Here is a 20,575-nt window from a genome sequence, read left to right on the forward strand (position 1 = left end):
CCTCTTAGGGACCGCTGGTGGCCCTTTCAGGAGCCAGGGAACGTGGGTGTCACCCGGGGAACCCAAACTCTCCTCGCTCTCTGTTCCTTTTTAAAACAAAAATATCCACTGTGCCTTTATTTCTCACTCCCCCAAATGGGAGACCTCCCCGGGGCCCCCAGGGGGAGGGCAGAGAGGGCACCGTCAGACCAGGGGGGACCTCGGTGGCATCAAGACAGCGCTCACGGCACAGATGGCGCCCGACATGGCGGGGGGACAGCAGCGGGGGCCAGAGGGCGGAGCTCCTGGTTCGTGACCTCCGGGAGCCGAGGAACAGAACTCGGTTTTGAGAAATCCCAGTCTGCTGTGTGCGGGGTCAGGGGACAGGAGGGACGTCAGGTGCTGGCACATTCTGTATCCCGATGGGGCTCCCGGGTGCTCCTGCCAACTCACCAACAGGCGTCCCCTGGACTCGATTTCAGACCAAGTCGGAGGCAAAGGGACAGAGGCCGAGTGGCTGAGCGCCTGGCAATGTGCAGGCCAGTGTCCCCAGCCACACCAAGGCACGGGCTTCAGGTGAAGCCAGTTCTCCTCCCAAGGTCATTGTCCCGACAACTCTGTGCTGGTCCTGGGGTTTGGAGGGGCAGGTGGCAAGAGCATTCCAGGGACCCGGACGTGTTCCTGAGGGGTGCGGCTTGGACTTAGGCTTGGGATCAACCCACGAAACTGGGGCACAACCACAGCTCACCTCAGGGCGTCTGCACTTGGGAAGCGTTTCCTTCTCTTCGTCTTTGATTTGTCCCCCACCCCCAGGTGACACTGCAGGGCAGACAGGACCAAGGACTTGGTTCTTGTTGAAGGGGCAGCCACCTGCAGCCCAGAGGCTAAGCAGTGCAGACCAGGCCTGAGCAATGACCAGGGACCTGCGGGACCAAACCCCAGGTTGGCAGGTCCCGGCTCCTTCTGTCTCATTAAAATTAAAAGATAGAGAAATAGAAAAGCAAGTGACCTAAAGAGCATCGCTCTTCTGAGGCAGAACGTCGGCTTCGTGGTCAGCAGAACAACGAGCCCCATCTATCCACATCCTAACCTCAGAACCCGGGAGGGTGTCGGGCTCCACCACGGGGGCTTCAGGGTGCAAACGGAATTAAGGTCAGGAACCGGCTGACCTTGAACTGGGGGACTCTGGATGACCAGGTGGGCCCAGTCGTCACAAGGCTCCCTGGAGATGGAAGGGGGCAGGCGAGTCAGAACAGGAGATGGCAGCGGGAGAGGCCACCACAGGCCTCCAGGGGAGGCAGCAGCCATGAGCCAGGACCATGGGGGCCATTGGAAAAGGCAGGTGACGGGCAGCCCTGGAGCTGCAGAAGGGGCCCCCGGTCAACGCTCCAGACACTCCAGCCCACGGACCCACTCTGGAGCTCTGACCCCCGAGTCACGAGGCAGTGACCAAGTCTGGGGTCTGCCATCTGCGCAGCAGAACATTCACTTGGAAACCCTCAGGGAACGTAGCCTCCTCTCCGCCCTGGGCTGCCGGCTCCTTCCACAGGTGACTCTCTAGTTCCCACTCGGGCATCCAGACCTGAATCCAGGGGTCCCTCCATCCCACCCAGCGGGCCCTGCTGCCTTGTGAAGCGGAGGCTGCTGAGTGGCCTCGGGCCTCCTGAGGACCGCATCTCGGGTGAGCGCCACCTGAAGGGCTCCCTGGCCTGCGTTCTCCCGGAGGTCAGGCGGGGACCCAGGACGCTGTCTACAGCTAATGGAGTCTTACAGACCCAGACTCGGGAAGGGGACAGTGGCTTCTAGCAACCTCCTCTAGCAGGCCGGGCGGCTGCGCGTCTGCTGTGCTGCTGTTTCAATTGAACTTACGCTTTTTAAAAATCCTATCTGCGTTATCTCATCGGGCGACCGTTCCCTGGAACATCATAGAGCAAACATTAATTAGGGCTCCAGTTGGTGTCCTGCAGCGCTCTCAGCCGCGCCACAGGCCGTCCCGACCTGGACTCCCGTTTGAAGAAAGTCGACCGCAGCCAGCCCAGGTCTCCCAAGCAAAGGCCAACGCTGCCCGGCGCCTTTGGCGGAGAACAGGACACCAAGAGCTGAAGGGCGACAGCCCAGGACACAAAGCCAGCCACTGATGGCCAAGAACCAAGCCCACCATGACCACAGTGTGGGGCACTCAGCCAAGTGACCACACCTGCCCCTAGGCAACACACCCTCTAAGTCCACCACACCAAAGCCCTGCCACACTGCCCAGCTCCAAAGACATACGCATGGTCCAGTGGCCACAGGATGACGCAGTCACCTCAGCCAAGAGACACCATGAGCTGCACAGAGTTAGGAATCAGGCGGCTGGAGGCTTCTCTGACCATCTGTTTCTTCATCTGTAGGAACTGCATGAGGTGACCAGCTTGGCCCATTTTGCCCAGGACTTTCTTGTACATGTCCACAGCCAGTTCTCCCGACAGGTCCCAGGCCTGCGACACAACAGCCCAGATGGGACCGTGGAGCCTCCCCTTCTGTTGTTCATCAGAGTTGCTTGTTTGTAGGAAAGAATTCAAGCAATGCCCAGGGGTCTGTCTCCAGGGTGGTCGGGGCACGTCTGTGGGAGCTGGGGTGTTTCTGGAGTGCTCACCACACAGGCTGTGCCCCTCCGATGCTGAAGGACAGTGGCAGCAGGCCGAGCTGCTGGGACACGGGGACAGGGAGGACACAGCACCTCCTCCTTGCTGCCCCCGGTCAGATGCAGTCTTGGGGCAGGACGCTGTGCAGAGGAGACCTCCAGGCTCGGAAGACCCCAGGGACAGCCGTGGGAGCAGGACAGGCCTGGCAGCTCTGTCCCCTAGGCAACGTGACACATGTGCACAGTAGTGAGCCCAAAGACAGAGCGCCCGAGGGCAGCCGGGTGGCCTTCCAGGAAGGCGGGCCACCTGCAAGCCCGAGGGTCCCTGCGGGAGAGCAGAGCTGCATCCTCCGCGTCTCAAGGAAGCCTGAGGGTCCCGTGGAAGGGTCTCCCTGGGTCGAGATCCTAGGGCTCAGGTAGGGAAATCAAATCCTGAACGTCCTCCTGCTGAGTAAATATCTTCTCTGTATTTTTTCTGAGTCAACACGGTACATTTCTCCCAAGTTTGGAGAAATAATAATAATAATAACTCAACCCTTTACCTGGTCTCCCCCCTCCCGCCCCCCACCCCCCCGGGGGTGGGAAATTTGCTGGCGACCTCCGGCTCCCCGCCCACCTTGCTGCGCCACCTCATCCGCTGAGTTATTTTCATTGCATTTTATTTATTTTTAAAAGAGAGAAGCTGTCACCAGAAGGGTAATTGTCCTGGCGCGTGATCCTGTCTCGGATGGAGCTGAGCGGCCTCACTTGGTTAAGTGCACAGCCTCTACCTGAGAGATCAATCGCAGCCTGAATCATGAGGACGGAAATCAATCCCAGACGCGCTCTGCAGCCGCCACTGCCACAGGTGCCTTCCAGCAAGGCCAGGGCAGGCTCCTGAGGGCCCAGCCCCACACGTCCAGGGCCAGGAGAGTGGGCAGGTCATCCAGGGGCCAGAGGGACAGGGCTTGGGGCTTTTGTGAAGCTCCTCAGTGGAAGGCACATGAGAGAAGGAACCTCCTGGTACCTTCAAGGAGAAGATGATGGGCACCAAGCAGCATCTGCTCCCTCGGATGTTAATTAAGCAACTGCTATGTTCTAATCTCCAGGCCCTTCAAGATAAACAACCCAGAGTCTGTTCCCTAGATCCTCTAGGGGCTTTGGGGGGCTCTTGGGGTGGTAGGGGACACAGACGTGTGGGCAGCTAACTTGGCCCGAGTCGGTCTGGGAAATGCAGAGGGCCCCGTGTGGGAGGGGGAGGAAGGGCAACCAGAGCTGGATCCTGAGGGATGGACAGGGGGCTGCCGGGAACTTTTCCTTCCTCCTGGTATCAGAAGGAGGAACCAGATCCCCGGTTCTGTGGTGCCTGACACGTTGGGCCCCCGGCCTGGCACAGACCCGAGGGCCAGCATCCAGTTGCCTCTCTACAGCCCCCAAGGTCTCGATCCACTTCCCTGCCTTGGGGAGTCAGTGGGTCCGACCAGAAGGGAGCCCGGGAGTCCCTTTAACCGGTGTCCCTTCAATTTAGCTTCGAAACTGAGCCGAGGGCCTGGGCTCCTCTGGGGGCTGCTTGGTGAACCCCTTAAGTCAGAGGGCCCCAGCCCAGCCATCGCCTCTTCCCGTCTCTACCCCGTAGCCAAGGTCACTGGGTGCCTGGTGAGGTGCTGGGTGCGGGGTGCAGCCTCAGAAGCCCCCTGCAGGCCCCTGCTTGGCAAGTTTGTGGGAAAGACACCCACCCACCCTGGGCCCTCCCTGGAAGTGACCGAGGTCTGGAATGCTGGGTTGGGGTCCAGGGGGCGAGACGTTCCACAGGAACTGCTGATGCACAACAGGCCCACGACGCCCCGCCCAGCACCCCGCATGCCATACTTCCCTGGTCCCCACGGCAACTGACAGGGAACGGCAGCAAGGGTTTAGGGACAAAGAAACTGGCTTAGAAGAGTCCAGTAACTTTCTCAGAACTGCTCGGCACAGGAAAGTCAGGAAGTTCACAGGACCAGGTGGGCCTCCACGTGTCCAGTGGAGCTGTGGGCATGTTGGGGACAAGGGACGGGGACCAACACAGGTGAGCCTCTATGATCTGGGCCAGGGGATAAGCACCCATCCCAGTCAAGCAGGCTCCTCGGCCTCACCCAGAGGAAGGGCCTCCTGTCTTAGGGTGAGCACCTGTGGCACCAGCCCCAGCGTCACACAGCCACGCACCCCACACCCAGCCAGGTTTCACTGGACAACTTTGCAGCACTATCTGTGCTCCAGGTCCCAGGGTCACAGAGACCCACCCCTAATGTCTCTGGGACGCTATCACTCGCACAGGGGTCCGGGACCTATGCAGGCACCAGCCCAGAGCGTTGTTAATTAGCTTGATTAGCCATTCTGCAAACCGAGTGTGTATGGAAACATTGCAGCAGGCCGTGAGGCTATATCTCTGTGCATGTACACACACAGGCGTAGTCTACGTGATTTCGTTTCCAAGTAAAAGATAAATAGGGGAGAATGCAGCACTGGAAATAAAACACACAGCCCCGAGCCCAGGCCTCTTAAACGAGAATCTGCATTTTAACAAGATTCGTGCCTCGAAGACCCAAGAGTGGCCCTGGCAGGGCAGCGGGGGGTGGGGGGTGCCGCACACGGGTCTTTGTGCTTCCTGCTTTGGGGACAGCCCTTGACACCTCTCTGTTTAGTGGCCGCTGGGCCAGACTTGGATCACCCAGGCACCCACTCTTGCAAAGCAGACACAGACCCCAGAAAGGGAAAGTGCAGATGAGGACAGCCGGTCAGGCGTGAGGATGGGCAGAGTGGGCAGAGGGCTCAGGGGACCTCGCCCACTGAGGTCTGCAGCACCAGGATTCAGGACCCTCTCCTGGGAATACTTGAAGGGCTACTTTCAGCCATCAGAAGGCTCCTCAGTCTGGCCAGCACGTTGAGCCCACGCTGCACCCTCTCTGCTCCCCAGTGGCCAGGTGTGTGGACAGAGTGGGGTGACCAGCAGGGTCGGGTGGGACCGAACTTGAACCTGGAACCTGTATATGTCCTGCTGTCCCTGGGAGCCCATGCCCTGCTCACTGGGCAGGGCGAGTCCTATGGTGTGAACTCACACTATCGAGAGGCAGAAAGAGGTCAGAATGAATAATGAGGAGTCGACAGCTGAATGCAGCACAGAGCGCTGTCCAGTCCTCGTGACCTTGTGACAAGGAGAGCCCGCCTCCTCCCCAAGCCCCGTGCTGCTCTGGGCTCCGCTTCCCCCCAAGGCCGGGTGCAGTGGGCCAGCAGAGCAGAGGCCGGGAGCCACACTGCTGGGCTTCGGTGTCCCTCTGAGCACCCTCCCTTCCGTCTCTCGGTCCTCTCCGTGGGGAGGCCCCGTGACCTTCCTGGCCTCTTTCCGCGGCTGACGGCGGAGCTGTGCTCTCTGTCTCAGCCCTGCCGGAACAAATTACTGTAAATGACAAGACCTGAGTCCACACAGACTTATTATCTTACATTTCTGGAGAGCAGAAATCCAAGGCGAGCCGGCAGACCCGAGGCTCCGAGGGGTGGGCTGGAATTCCTTTGCCTTTCGCAGCTTCTAGAGGCTGCCCGCACCAGCCGGTCCCCAGCTCTGGGACCTCAGCCCCACCCACACATCTTCCCGGGCTGTGACCCTCCTGTGCCCCTCTTAGAAGGACCCTGGGGATACTTGGGCCCACAGGGTGATCCAGGGTGACCTCCCCATCTCAGGCTCCTGGACTGAACCCCACCTTCAGGGTCTCTGCCTGAGAGGTGACCAGCTCACAGGTGCCAGGGATGTGGGCGTCCAATGAGGTCACGATTCAGCCCAGCACAGAAGAGCATGTGGACGAGGTGTCCCGTCCCCACCCGGCCTGCAGAATGAGATCCTGACCCTCTCCAGGGGTGGCACACTCAGGGGCATAGCCTAGGCCGGGGGCCAAGGAGATCAACTTGTCCCCCAGAGAGGGCTGTGGTCACTTCCTCCAACAGCCCACCTAAGTGAAGTCAAATTCGGGAATATGTGAGACTAAGACGGGAAGCTGGGGGCACAGGCGCCATGGAGATCCTGGGGTGCAGGCCTGAGCAGGTGACCGGAGCCTTGGGACCCACCGCACTCCTGGTTTCCTACTCTGGGGAAACTCGTGGCGTCCTGTGGCAGGGGGACGTGGGCTCAGCCTGGTGGGCCACAGGGCCTGGGGTGAGCGCGCTGGGCTCTGCGGGATGGTGCCTTGGCCCGTCGCCGCGGCCCTGAAGGCACACCCTGGGGCCTGTGCTGTTTCTAGCAGGCGCAGCCTGGGCCGACCACAGCTGATGTGCCGTTTTTGCAGGCCCGGCTCGGGGAACGGAGTCCTGGGTGCGTGGGCTTCACGGGAACAGAACCCCGTTCTGGCTGCTTTTCACCGTCTCTCCGGAGGCCAGCTGGCAAAGGAGGCGGAACTCAAAACCGCTGAAGTCACTGGGTTCTGCCGGTGCCAAAAGCCGGGACAAGGCTCCGCTTCAAGGGGCCAGGGTCCAGCACCGTGGGCAGGGACTGGTCAGCTGACCAGAGCACCCCTCCCTCCCCGCCGGCCCTCCGCCCCGCTCTCCTCCCCTCCCCTTTCTCCCTCCCTCTCCCCTCATGTCCGATTGCCTTCAAGGCCAAGAGAAGCAGCTGTGAGACGCTGACCTTGACCTGAACTGGGGCTACTTACAGTCACCCCAGCGAGGGTCTCCCGGGACCTGGGTCATCAGTGACATGAATTCTGACCCTGGCTTTCCATCCCCAAGGCCCTGGATGTGGCGACCCGGGCAGAAGGCGGGGTCTTGCTTGAGGCTGGCTGAGAGGTCACGGGCCCCCTCCTGTGACAGGGGACAGGGGCCCACTGCTCTCCAGGGGCTGCGCTGCCCCCTGCGCAGGGTCCTTCTGTCTCTGGGCAGAGAGGGAATGGCGTAGCTGAGCCCGTGCCTTGGAATTCCCCTGGGAACCGCGGCTGTGGGAGGAGGAAGGTGACAGGAGGCTGGTGCAGTCGGACGCAGGACAGAGGGTTCCAGAAGCCAGGCGGGCAGCCGCGGGGGAAAAGCGCCAGGCGGACACCAGGGGAAGGAGACGGGAAGGAGACCAGAAGGGCTAGCTGCTCCTCAAGACTGAGAGAGGCCGCGCGCGCCCAGGTCAGACCAGCTTAAAGGGAAAGCACCGGGCTGAGCCCTGGGCCCTGCGAGGAACAGGCCTGCAGAGGGACAGGCCTGCAGAGGGGCCAGAGACAGCCGCAGGAGGCAGTGACTGAGGCTCGGGGGCCAGCAGAGTGGCCGGCAGGAGGGAAGTGCCAAGCGGGCAGCCTCCTGCAAGTCCCGGGGCAGCCAGGGTCCTGGCAGGGAAGGGAGGACAGCGGCAGGAGGCGGTGTGGCAGGGTCTGGATCCTGGCTCTGTCACCTAGTGCTGCGGGACCTCGGCCAAGTCACTTACCCTCTCTTGTCCTCGGTTTCACCACCTGCGTCCACAGGACAAGACCGATTAAGGACCCCACCAGTCAGTACTGGAGACCACCTGCGCAGAGCCCAGGCCACACGTGTGTTAGCAGGGAGACCCTGCAAGGGCGGGTCAGGCAGACAGGACACCGAGACCAGGCCTGAGCACAGCGAGGTCGGGGTTAGACACCCGCTTTCCTAAGTCAGGGTGGTGACCAGGAAAACTGGTCTAAGTGGGAGGTTTTTCCCAAGTGAGAGCACGTTCTCCGTCCTGGACTCGGCACAGGGCAAGGCCAAAGCCAGGGAGACCCCCTCTGTCCTTGCCCAGCCCCGACAGGCGCTGAATCCTGGGTCAGGACTTCACCTTGGATGACCACTTCAGGGCAGACGCAGCACTCCAGCATGGTTGGCCAAGCCTCCTGATGAGGCAGCCCCTGCTGACCCCTCCTGCTGAGCTCTGCTGCTGACCCCTCCTGCAGACCCTACCTGCTGACCCCTCCTGCTGACCCCTCCTGCAGACCCCTCCTGCTGATCCCTCCTGCTGACCCCTCCTGCAGACCCCTCCTACTGACCCCTCCTGCAATCCCGCCTGATGATCTCTCCTAAAGACCTCTCCTGCAGACCCCTCCTGCTGACCCCTCCTGCTGACCCCTCCTGCTGAGCTCTGCTGCTGACCCCACCTGATGACCCCTCCTGCAGACCCCTCCTGCTGAGCTCTGCTGCTGACCCCTCCTGCAGACCCCTCCTGCTGACCCCTCCTGCTGACCCCCCTCCTGCTGAGCTGTGCTGCTGACCCCTCCTGCAGACCCCTCCTGCTGACCCCTCCTGCTGACCCCTCCTGCTGAGCTGTGCTGCTGACCCCTCCTGCAGACCCCTCCTGCTGACCCCTCCTGCTGAGCTCTGCTGCTGATCCCTCCTGCTGACCCCTCCTGCAGACCCCTCCTGCTGACCCCTCCTGCTGACCCCTCCTGCTGACCCCTCCTGCAGACCCCTCCTGCTGACCCCTCCTGCTGACCCCTCCTACAGACCCCTCCTGCTGACCCCTCCTGCTGACCCCTCCTGCAGACCCCTCCTGCTGACCCCTCCTGCTGACCCCTCCTGCTGACCTCTGCTGCTGACCCCTTGTTTGGGTCAGCTTTTTCGCGGCTGTGACTAAAGGCTCTGAGCAGAACAACTGTGGAGGAGGAAGAGCCTATTTGAGGGCTCACAGATTCAGAGGACTTAGTCCATGGAAGTCTGGCTCCATTCCTCGGGGCTCGAGGTGAGGCTGAACGTCACGGCAGAGTGTGTGGCCCAGGGAAGCAGCTGGCATCAGGGTGACATGTACCCAAAGCCACGCCCCAGTCCCCACCTCTAATCCCATGGGGTGAACTCTGATCAGGCTGAGGCTGTGACCCGACATGTCTCCTCCTAACTTTCCTGCGTTGTCTCCCATGTGAGCTTTCAGGGGACACCTCACACCTAAACCATGACACCCCGCCTGCTGACCCGCCTGCTGACCCGCCTGCTGACCCGCCTGCTGATGCTGCCTGTGGCCCCTGCGCCTCCCAGGCTGGCCACAGACACAGCTGGAGCACTAAGTGCTTGGTGACCTTCTCAGACGTCGCAGGAGCTGACTGGGGGACGCAGCCGGCCGCAGTTGGAGATGTGATCCAGGACAGCAGGGAGGTCCTCAGCCGAGGGGACAGAGTGGACTAGGTTAACTCAGTCCGGGTCATTCTGCTCGACTCGCGGTGGTGGCGTCCCGACAAGCCCACGGCAGTGGGACACGTGTGTGAGGCAGCTCACCTGTGATGACCACGGCTCCACCTGGCCTGCCTTCGACACAGCCACCACAGCCACCCACAGCCACCAGCACCGCCCAACCCCGACCCTATTTTGTCATAACATAGCGGCTGTCTCGGGCGGGTCACCTCGGAAGAGGCAGCTCTCGTGCCACCGTGAAGTTGAAACATCCCACGTTGAGCCCTCCCGTGGGCGCCGGCTCTACTCTCCCCTGACCACCAGCAGTCCTAGGAGGCCCCACAGCAGGACAGGTCATCTGGGGCACGTTGCCTCATGAAGGTCAAAGTCCAACTTTGAAGCCACGCCCCGACGACCCGTGGCTTAAGGACTAGGAGGACAGGCGCAAAGGCCCCTCTTCCTGTCTCAGAGGTGGCATCTCCAGCCCCTGGGCCCCTGGGCTTGGGGAGAAGGACTCGGGCTGAGCAGAGGCTGGCCTCCATGGCAACAGCGTCCTCAGCTGACCAGGCCGCTGTCCCTGGAGCCCCCCAGGCAGAGGCTGCCAGCAGATGGGAGGAATCCTTCCAGAGGGTTCTTGACCCACGGGGTCCTTCTGATGCACTCAGACCCAGGCTGGCTGTCACTACAGCCACGTGACTTCCCAGGGGGCACCTGGGGACCACCGGGAGGTGCAGGTGTCTCCTGTCCCTGCCACCTGCCCTCCCGCGTCCCCAGTGGCCACCCCCAGGGCACCTCCACGGGCAGGATTCCTGGTCTCCTCCTGGCCTCATGGGCTCTGTGGGGGACCGAGGCGTGCCCCCTCCCTGATGGGCCTCACCATGGCCTCTCACCATGATGGGGCCCACCCAGTGTCACGGCAGAGGCGTGAGGGCAGCAGCAGGGACCTGACCACCAGTGGGCCCAGGCACAGGGTCCCCTGCCCCACCTGCCCTTGCCCGTGGCCTCTAGGCCTCCCCGGCCCGCCCTGGCTGCCTTTCTCCCTCTGCCTCCCTCTGTCCCACCCGGGCCTAGAGGGGCTGGCTCTCTACTCCCCCGTCTTCGCCCAGGACGGGCCCCGGGGGCTCCCTGGAGCTGGGCTGAACTGGGGGCCTTCCTGCCTCTGGGCCCCGCCGTCCTCCGCCTTAGCTTTGACTCTAGGAAACCTGTGCCTGGGACTTCTTTCTCGGTCCCTGGAGAAGTAAACCTACACCAGGGGAATGTATCCTCAAGAGAGCAGGGGCCAGCCCGGCCTCAGGGCGGGTCCTTAGCACCTTGGGTGGCCTAACGGAGCCCACCAGCCTCCCTCTCCGGACTCAGCAGACCCAACGCCGTCCTCCCAGCCGTCTAGCGCGCACCTTGACTCCTTCCCGCCTCCCCAGCACGTGTCCCCTGCTTCCTGAGGTGCCCTGCCTGTGCCCTGGCCTGGTGCCATGTAGCACACTGCAACTTCTAGAACAAGGGGCCCCTGCAGAGCGGAGAGGCAGCCCGCACATCCCTGCCTCCAGGACCGCCCAGGCCCCGGTGGGGACCGGGGAGCCGCGCCCCACCCTGACTCACCCTTTGCTGGGGCACAACCTGCCTGCGATTCGGGCTCCCACCGCCGGGGAGGTCCCGCCTTGGTCAGGCGGAGGCGGCCCAGCGCAGGGCTGCTCGCTGCTGCTGTTCCGATTCTGGTGGAGCTGACGGCTCTCCTCCCGGTCCTTCCCTGTGAGAGCCCATGCCCTCCTCCCTCCCATCACCCTGGTTGCCAGGCACGGGCCATCGTCACGCCAGCCCCACCGCCCCACCGAGGGATCTGTGCCCAGAGAGACGCTACGGAACAACCACAAGGCCCAAAGCTCACTTAAGTTGTCACCAGGAAAAGACACCTTCCACAGAGGCTGGGTCGGCGGCTGGAAGGACAGTCCACCCCCTTCCCTGGTCGAGACCTACTCTGCACTGAGGCCAGAAGAGTGGCCCCCTCCCGGTCCTCTCTGCACCAGCCCCGCAGCCCTCTCTTCTTCTCAGAAGACCCCAGAGCTCTGGTCACGCAGCAGAGGCTGCTGGTTGCCTGCCGGACCTGCTGCTCCCTGCTCTCGTCTTAACACAACCCAAATTTTACTAAGGCATCATAGAGTCGGCTGAAAGTGCCAGCCCATGGCAGCCTCCCTGGCAGCTGGAGTGATCCCCTGACACGCTGTGAGCCACACTGAGCAGCAGCCGCAGCAGGGCTTCAGGGGAGATGGTAGGGGCTACAGGGCCGATGTAAGGAAGGACTGCCACTGGTCGGCGGCCAGCCACAGTTCATCCTCAGGTTCTGGAGCCCAGAAGCCCAAAATCAGCCCCACTGGGCAGAAATCGAGGTGTTGGCAGGGCCACACCCTGAAGGCTCCAGGCTTGTCCTGTACCCCCAGTGGCTGGTGATTTGTACAGCTCCTGTGGCCACACGGCCCATCTCCACTGCCGCAGTCTCTGGCTGGGCACAAATCACGAGTCTCCACACAGCTTGTAGATTCAAACAGCAATTCTTTATTCCTGAACTCACACCGGCCTTCTACAAACACGCTCTGGGGGAATCCACGTTCTCTGCCCAAATCCACACCGCATGGGCTTCTGTCTCCCAAAATATACTGTCTGACCCTAAGCACTCAAGAGGAACTCAGCAGCAGGATACGCCCTATTCTAAAGGGGGAACACCCTAATCTCCTATTATGCTAAACTGCCCTATTCTAAAGGGGGAACACCCTAATCTCCTATTATGCTAAACCGCCCTATTCTAAAGGGGGAACACCCTAAACACGGATCCTGCCCTGGTCCTTGAGCAAGGTCACCTTTCAGAAGTCCTTCCACTAGACAGCATGGGAGTAAGCTGGCAAGGAATTTGTCATACCTACTTGGCTGATGGCTCCCAGCACTCCACCTGCCCCGTGGCCACTCTGCAGGCCCCTCCTCCCTCTCCTGAGGACACTTGTGATGGTGTTTGGGGCTCACCTGTAATGTCCTCGTCTCGAGATCCTGCACTGTCCCCGTATGCAGCAGCCCAGTTCCACGAGGCCACATCTAAGGCTCCGGGGTTGGGGCGTGGTGCCTCTGGGCTCCATCGTTCAGCCCCCTCCAGCTCCTGACGGGGACAGGATCAGTCCACTGTGCCTTCTGCCTCTGACCTCTCCCTGCTCTGGCATGACCACAGACACCGTGCGGAGGCCCCTGGCTGCGGGTGAGAGTGGACATCTGGGGCTGAGGTCTGAGGAGGCTGTGTCCTGCGGGCTCCCTCCAGCCAGGGTTGGACAGTTCCCAGGGGCCTGCCTCTGGGCTCCCTGCTACAGGAGGCTTTGTTCAACCCACAGCTCGGTGGGCTTTCCTGTTCGACCTGGAGCAGGTCCTTAGCAGGGGCCATGGCCAGGTGACCAGGTACCTGGAGAGCCACAGGGGATGAGGCCAGGACTAGCCCTCGCTCCTCGCTGTCCTCAGCAGACTGCCCACCTGATTACCACTCTCTCTGGACTCAGGGCCGTCCTTCAGGAAGGACGACGGCATGCGGGCCTGCCAGGCGCCCCGAGAGGAGGGGCCCTCCTGACGGGGGACACGCTGGGCCCCGCCAAGACGTCTGCAGGGCCTAGGCCTGAAGCCTCCCGGTTCCCCGACTCAGCTGCTGGCTGACAGGGGACTCAGGCGTGGGCACGCGCCACTGCTGCTTTGGACAGGCTCTGAGCCCCGAGTGGCCTGGGACCACACATGACGTGACACTCTGTCCACCACACTGTCCCTGTGACCACTCAGAGTTATGTCTTCAGAAAATGATCTGTTCCGAGGCCTCTCACCAAGCAGGTCTCGGATGAGCACTCGACGCACTCGGGACCCGCGTCCCCATCTGGCCTCGGCACGCTGGGCCCTCCTTGGCCATCTCTCCTGGCCGCTCTCCTCCTCCCTCATCTGTGAGTGACCCTTCCTGGTCCTTTCTGAGGCAGAGGCTCTGCGGGGTTGGCTTCACAGGACCTGGGGGGTGGCTGGTGAGGCGCGTGGCCGGGGTACGCTGGCCTGCCTCGTCACTCTCCCAGGCACCGACAGCATGTCTGGCTTGGGCTGTCCCGCCAGAGCTCCCCGGCAGCCCCAGGAGCGCTGGAGCCACCAGGCCCCTGTCACAGGAATCAGGCTGACACTGGTTGAGGGACCTGCTCCAGGTACAGCAGGCACGTGGCCCAGTGAAGACCTGAGCCCGCGGTTGGGGTCAGGAGCGTCCACTGCTGTACTGGTTGGGCTGATGTGGAGTCTGGGGCGGCTGGGGAGTGACATGTCGGAACAATGTAATAGGGTGGACGATGGCAGCGGCACGTGATGCCAACCCGCATACATAACAGACTCAAGTGGCCTGCTACCCAGAGAAGGACTCTGGAGTGTCCATCAAATCCCAGCCCACACACGCATGGAGGAGCATACACACACACACACACACTCACACTCACTCACACACACTCATACTCTCACACAACACACACACTCACACACACTCTCACACACACTCACACTCACACATACTCGCACACACACACACTCACTCACACATACTCACACTCACACACACTCGCACACACACACACTCTCACACACACTCACACTCACACACACTCTCACACACACACACTCACACACACACTCACACACACGGGAACACCCGGGACGCAGGCAGAGACGAGTTGATGATATTCCAGTCCCTCTCTCCTCGTCCCTGATACACACTCCTTCCAGTCTGGTTGGCACGACTGGGTCGCCTTGGCTCAGGTCAGCACCACGGTTTGTGTATGTTTGATGGTTATTCTCGAACTCAGGACCCCCAAAGACCACCAGAGACCCAAGATCGATGCAAGCAGCAAAGAGGTGTTTATTGCGAGCTAGCTCGGTCCTCTGCATGCACACACAGCAACTGGTGACGCTGAGAGGCCCCGAGCCCAGGGTTCACAGCATTTTTATACATTCTTTGGAGAAGGCAGGGACTTCACATACATCATAGCAAATCATCACACACCACGGGAAAATCAGATAACAACTCTAAAACATGATCAGCACATTCACTGGCGGGAACAAGTTGGGTAGGGGTGATTGGTCAGTACAAAGGGGGTATTCGTTTGAACTGATTGGTTTAAGCCAAGAGGGGTGTACGTGCTGAACTACATGGTTTCCCAACACCATAAACTACTGGGGGTCATCTGGCATCCCAGGTATTTCCCTGTCTCATGCTGATTGGTGGCTGCTAGGGGGCTGCTATGGGACCCCACCTAGCCTGACTGAGTCAGGGACACCTGGGCAGCAGATCTCTCCTGTTATTTGTAGATAAACAACTTAGCAGGGTGGGAAGGTGCCTAGGAGTGCTCTGTGGGTGATGTCCCTTCCTTGGACAGCTTTGCTCTGAGTAGAGGCTGGTTTTTCATTCCCCCCTTTGTCTGGAAACTTGGGAACCAATCATGGTTTCCTCAGTTGGGGGCCTATTTGGGCAGGTTCTACATCTTGGTAAGCAGTAATCCTCAGGGGACAGTCTTCAACTTCCCAGACTCACTTAAAATTGGCCTCCTAGATCCAACCTGACTCGATTTACCTATCTACACTGCCTTTCCACTTTTGGCTTTGTTCCCCCCTAATTGTAGAAACTTTATTGCTGTGTGGAGAAGAGGCGACGACTCGTTCTGGCTGCTTCAGAGCTGAAAAAGGGGTGTCGAACATGAGGGGGCTTGAAGACGTGGGGGGGCGACGTGGGGGACTGAGTTCCCTTTTAGAAGTCAGTTCCATTTGAGGTCTGGTTGGGGAAAAACAGGTTGTCATCTGGGATGGGTGCTTCTATGAGAGAAACAAAAACCATGAGTACTGAATAAGTGTTGCAGCAGCTGGATCATGTCACTGTACAGAAGTTCCCTCACCAGGCTTTAACATCCCCAGTTACCAGGACTGTGAACATGACATTTAACTGTTAGGATTACAGATGTCCTTCCCCTTAAGACACAGTTTAATAACTTAATGTCATCTGAGCTTGCAAAATCCTTTTACTAGTTTGACCTCTGTGTCTAATAGAGAAATCTTTAATTCTGTTATTAGGGCTGGATAACCATACTAGCAAATAAAGGCCTTGAACTAAAAACTACTCTGGCAGTTCTTTTTGATAGTTATCAGGCATTCCTGTCTGAGAATCTCTTTTGTAGCCTCCAGTTTACTTATTTATGGAAGTTACATTTAACTATTATTATTATTTAAAATGCCCAGGAATAGCTGTGTTTTGGCTTTGACTGTCTTTGCTAAGTGTTTAAGATGAAGCAAGTCAAACTGACTTTTGTTTCTATCTATTGTTAACAGTCAGCTGAGTTTCCCTGGGAGTCCTCGGGAACTTACAGCAGCTTTTCAGATCTGCTAGTGCCATTTGTGCTAGGATGGGTCCAGGCCTTGCTTGACCATGTGGCTTCCCTCGGAAGCATCAGGGATGTCTCCCTTTTCTGATGACCCTCCTCTTCATAGCAAATGCACTGGTTGGCTTTCTGTCCTCCACTGGTCTCATTAATCTCCCTGATCGGGAGGTTATGTGGCCCAGAGTTGCAAAGCTCTTTGGAGAAGTCCCCTATCCCCTGACTCAGACTGACTCAGAGGGCAAGAGCCAAATATTGGTTTTCTTGACCCTTTTAATTTAACTAATTTTAAAACTTAATCTTAAACATCCAGCAAATAAATTTCAACAGCCTTACATTAAGAGCACTGGGCTTTAATGTCTATCTCTCTATCCTGTAGGTGATAACTCCTTATCTTACATTAACCCAGGTTGTGAGTTCTTAAAGCAGTACTTCTGCAAAACAGGCAATCTTTAGACCATTTATAAGAAAACTACAAAATAAAATTATCAAGAGTAAAAACATATTTAGTTCATATAATAGCTACCTTGAATTTTGGTGGAGTTATACATTATATCCCCTGTTTGAGATCCTAGTAATCTTGACAAAAACCAACTTTTGGACACAACTTTAAATGTACTGAAATCTGGCCTACTTCTTCCATAGTCACTTTCACATGCAGTGAGATGGGACACAGAGCCTTATCTCAGGCAAGGCAGGGTTCTTCATAAATCTTAAGTACTGTAGTTCTGAAACTGATCTTTGCTTTTTTAAACATTTTACAATAAAACCTTTACATAGATTAGGCTCTCATTAACTTAAAAATATATTTAAATTGTATCTCAGTATAAAAAGTAACATAGAACTTTACATATCTTATTGATAACAAGTCCAGTTATAGAACACAAATGATATAAATAAATCTTCAACATGTTTTTCTTTTAAGCCTAAAATTACATACAACTTTAGAACACCAGCTTGATATAATGCTCTTTTGTAGCTTCTACCGTACAGACTGGAAGATATGAACACATTAATGGCACCACAATTACATTGATGTTTTTATATTAACCAAATTTAGCTTTTAAACAAATAACATTACAATATTGAAAAATAACAGTTGTTGTTTAACCATAGTTGTATAATTTTTAATTTCTTTAAGATTACTTGCTCAAAAACTTACACATATAACCAACTTACACAAACCTTCTTTATCACTTCTTAAACCCTCTTAATTACTTAATCAATAGACTCTCTTATCCAGAAACACATTTTCCCTCTATTAAATCCACACCTAGAACCTTTTAGTTTCTCTTTTCCATCTGTTAACCTCCTTCTGTTCACATTTTGAAACAATACTTGTAAATTTTTGAATTTAGGCAGATTATTTCATAGACATTAACATTTTATTAGGGTCTTTTTGAACACCTAGAAAAACTTATAAGCTTAATTTTAAAGACATCTTTATTTTTATCTGTTTACCCAATTTAAATTGAACCATTTGAATCAAAGATATTTGGATCCATTTTTAAATTTTTTTATGAGCGCTCCTCATATATCTGCCAATTGTCATATAACTGCATGATATATGGACATACACACATATAGACATACCGACATACAACACATAACACAAGTGTGCACACATACACAAGGCCTTGTAGCTGTTTTTTCAGGTGAAATCTCCATTGCAATGTTTAAAAACTCCACAGTTGATCAAAAATAGAACTGATCAGAAAACATTAACTTGTCTATAGGATCAAAATTATGAGCTCAAAAAAAAAAATACAGAATCTAAGAAAAAGCAAGAGTCCTAAAAAAGATGACTGGCCAGTAATTAGTAAATACCATACAATTTACTCTTTGGTTTGGTCTAGTTTGAGTTCAGGTAAAAAGACACTTTTACTCTTTTTTTTCCTTGGGCCTCAGATCTGTCTCCGACTGAGCTCCAGGCTTCTTCTATTTGCATATCAACTTAAGTCCTGGCTGAGGTCTGGAAGGAGCTGGGAAAACTGGAATTCTGAGCAGAAACCTCATGCCCAAGGCATTTTAGCCATAAGTCATAATTTCCAGGTTTGGATGTTGAGAATTATGATACAAGTTTAAGATGCAATTCTCAAAATTTTATATCTTTATATTTTCCTACACTAGAAAAACTTGCTCACACAAAACTGAAAATAGGATCTTTCTTGATAATATAAAAGCCACCATCAGAAGAAGTTTCTTTAGGATCATTAAGCTACTTTCTTTGTTCTGAAGTTCCTAAAGTAGTATTAAGTTACATTAAATCACCAGGAAAAAAAAATCCACACACTACCATGTATATCCAAAATTAAGCTTTGAAAATTTCCAAGACTGTTGCTAATTAATGTCATTTCAATTCGCCAGGCCAAAGTTTTAATTTAACACCTTTTTTTTTTTTTTTGGATCTTACACACTGAGGGGAACAGATATCATATCATAATTTATTATCCTTGCCCAAGTTAATGTACTGGTACACCTAGTGAAATCTTTTAAGGCTACCCAGTTCAAAAATTGATGAAAAAATAAAACTAAATGATTGGGAGTTACTTGCCAACTTGGAAGTAGAGTTCTTTAATCCAAATATTTAAGTTTTCTGGCATGAACTATCTGAAATCACAAACTTAACAATTACTTAAACCCGACTTTTAACTGCAAGATTGTGCAATGCTTTAGAAACCCATTCAGATACCAGATTGTTACAATTTTAAAAAATCATCTTTTAGATACACATTCAGCCAAGATCATCCCCAAGAAACAATCTATAATATCAACACATTACTGCATTCATTGTCCCTTTTTTTAAGTAGACAGAGGTGGAGTAATCCTTAAATTGCAGGTAAGGAAGAGGGAGTTCCCCAAAGCAAAATCGCTTTGGCAGCTGCTGGGAGTCCCTTAGTCCCACCTTTTACTTACAGGATTAGTTCCTCTGGTTTGGTCTGACCCTAGGCACCAGGCACTCTCTATATCTCCTAATTTTTCAGTAGTCAGCTCCCAAAAAGTTCATCCTCTGCTTGCAGTTGTTCAGATGCTAGGTTCCCCAAGAAGGCAGAGTGGGGGCTCCTCTAAAGTCCCCTCTGGGGTGCCAAAATTTGTGACCGAAAATTCGGTTCCTGCTCTTGAAGCCAATTAATGCCAATTTAATAATGAGGACAGGGTTTTAAGAAAAGTTAAAGCGAGATATCAAAGTTCTTTAAAACACAGCTAAAAGGGGTGTAAAAGGTGAGAACAGAAAAGCTGGCGGTTTTATTGACTTTTGGTCCCTTACAGGAGAAGCATACTAGGGACAATTTAGGCTAAAATTTAGCCGAAGTTATCTCCACACATCTAAGGCAGATTGGAATTTGGGACTCTGCATCTGTCCAAAGTAAAACAATGCCATCACACTTAACAGAGACACAGACAAAAAGACACACAAAGGCATAGATTCCCTCCTCATATTGTCAAAAAAATGAGAGTGAGTGCTGGCCCCAAGCCAACTGGGACCTTCCCTTCAGACAAACGGATTGGGGGAGCATCCCCCTCAGATTGGGTCTGACGACCCCAGATTGGGAGATTAGTTCTCTTGCCAGGGTGTTGGGCTGGAGACAGACAGGACAATGGAAACAAACACACATAACACAGAATTCGCAGCACGTCGTGGATTGCTACCCAGAAACTAAAGGCTCAGGCAGACCGCGGATCCGTCAGCTACAAAATACTTTACCAAATACTTCACAAAATACTTTATTATAGGAAATTCACTCAGAACCCAGAAAGGGGCTGGGGACGCCTCCCACAAAACCCGTCGGCTGCCCTACGGTGCGTCCACCTGGACCTTTTGCCGACCTCACAACACAAAACCATAACTGCAGGCAACCAGAGTACAGAAACGTACACATTGGCAATGCCTTTACTTACCGGCCGGGTTTTCATCACCTCTCGATCGGGGTGTCTGGGTAGGCTTCTTAGGGGGATCCCGGGTGAGCCCCCATATGTTATGCTCGAATTCAGGACCCCCAAAGACCACCAGAGACCCAAGATCGATGTAAGCAGCAAAGAGGTGTTTATTGCGAGCTAGCTCGGTCCTCCACACGCACACACAGCAACTGGTGACGCTGAGAGGCCCCGAGCCCAGGGTTTGCAGCAGTTTTATACATTCTTTGGAGAGGGCAGGGACTTCACGTACATCATAGCAAATCATCACACACCGCGGGAAAATCAAATAACAACTCTAAAACATGATTAGCACATTCACTGGCGGGAACAAGTTGGGTAGGGGTGATTGGTCAGTACAAAGGGGGTATTCGTTTGAACTGATTGGTTTAAGCCAAGAGGGGTGTACGTGCTGAACTACATGGTTTCCCAACACCATAAACTACTGGGGGTCATCTGACATCCCAGGTATTTCCCTGTCTCATGCTGATTGGTGGCTGTTAGGGGGCTGCTATGGGTCCCCACCTAGCCTGACTGAGTCAGGGACCCCTGGCGCAGCAGA

General features: G+C 55.5%; 2 long non-coding RNA genes across 2 annotated transcripts; one reads left to right on the forward strand and one right to left on the reverse strand.

The window, feature by feature from the left end:
- Positions 1–253: 253 nt before the first annotated feature.
- On the reverse strand, positions 254–2,847 carry LOC143405078 (uncharacterized). Its single transcript, XR_013091954.2, has 5 exons — positions 2,251–2,847; positions 1,849–1,894; positions 989–1,201; positions 728–902; positions 254–607 (listed from the first exon to the last, which is right to left on the reverse strand). It is a non-coding gene; the product is annotated as an uncharacterized LOC143405078 (long non-coding RNA).
- Positions 2,848–7,384: 4,537 nt separating this feature from the next.
- LOC143403379 (uncharacterized) lies at positions 7,385–15,842 on the forward strand. The gene is made up of 2 exons (XR_013091870.2): positions 7,385–9,272; positions 9,459–15,842. It is a non-coding gene; the product is annotated as an uncharacterized LOC143403379 (long non-coding RNA).
- Positions 15,843–20,575: the final 4,733 nt, after the last annotated feature.

Source organism: Callospermophilus lateralis, unplaced genomic scaffold, assembly GCF_048772815.1.
Source record: "Callospermophilus lateralis isolate mCalLat2 unplaced genomic scaffold, mCalLat2.hap1 Scaffold_3086, whole genome shotgun sequence".
NCBI lineage: Eukaryota > Metazoa > Chordata > Mammalia > Rodentia > Sciuridae > Callospermophilus > Callospermophilus lateralis.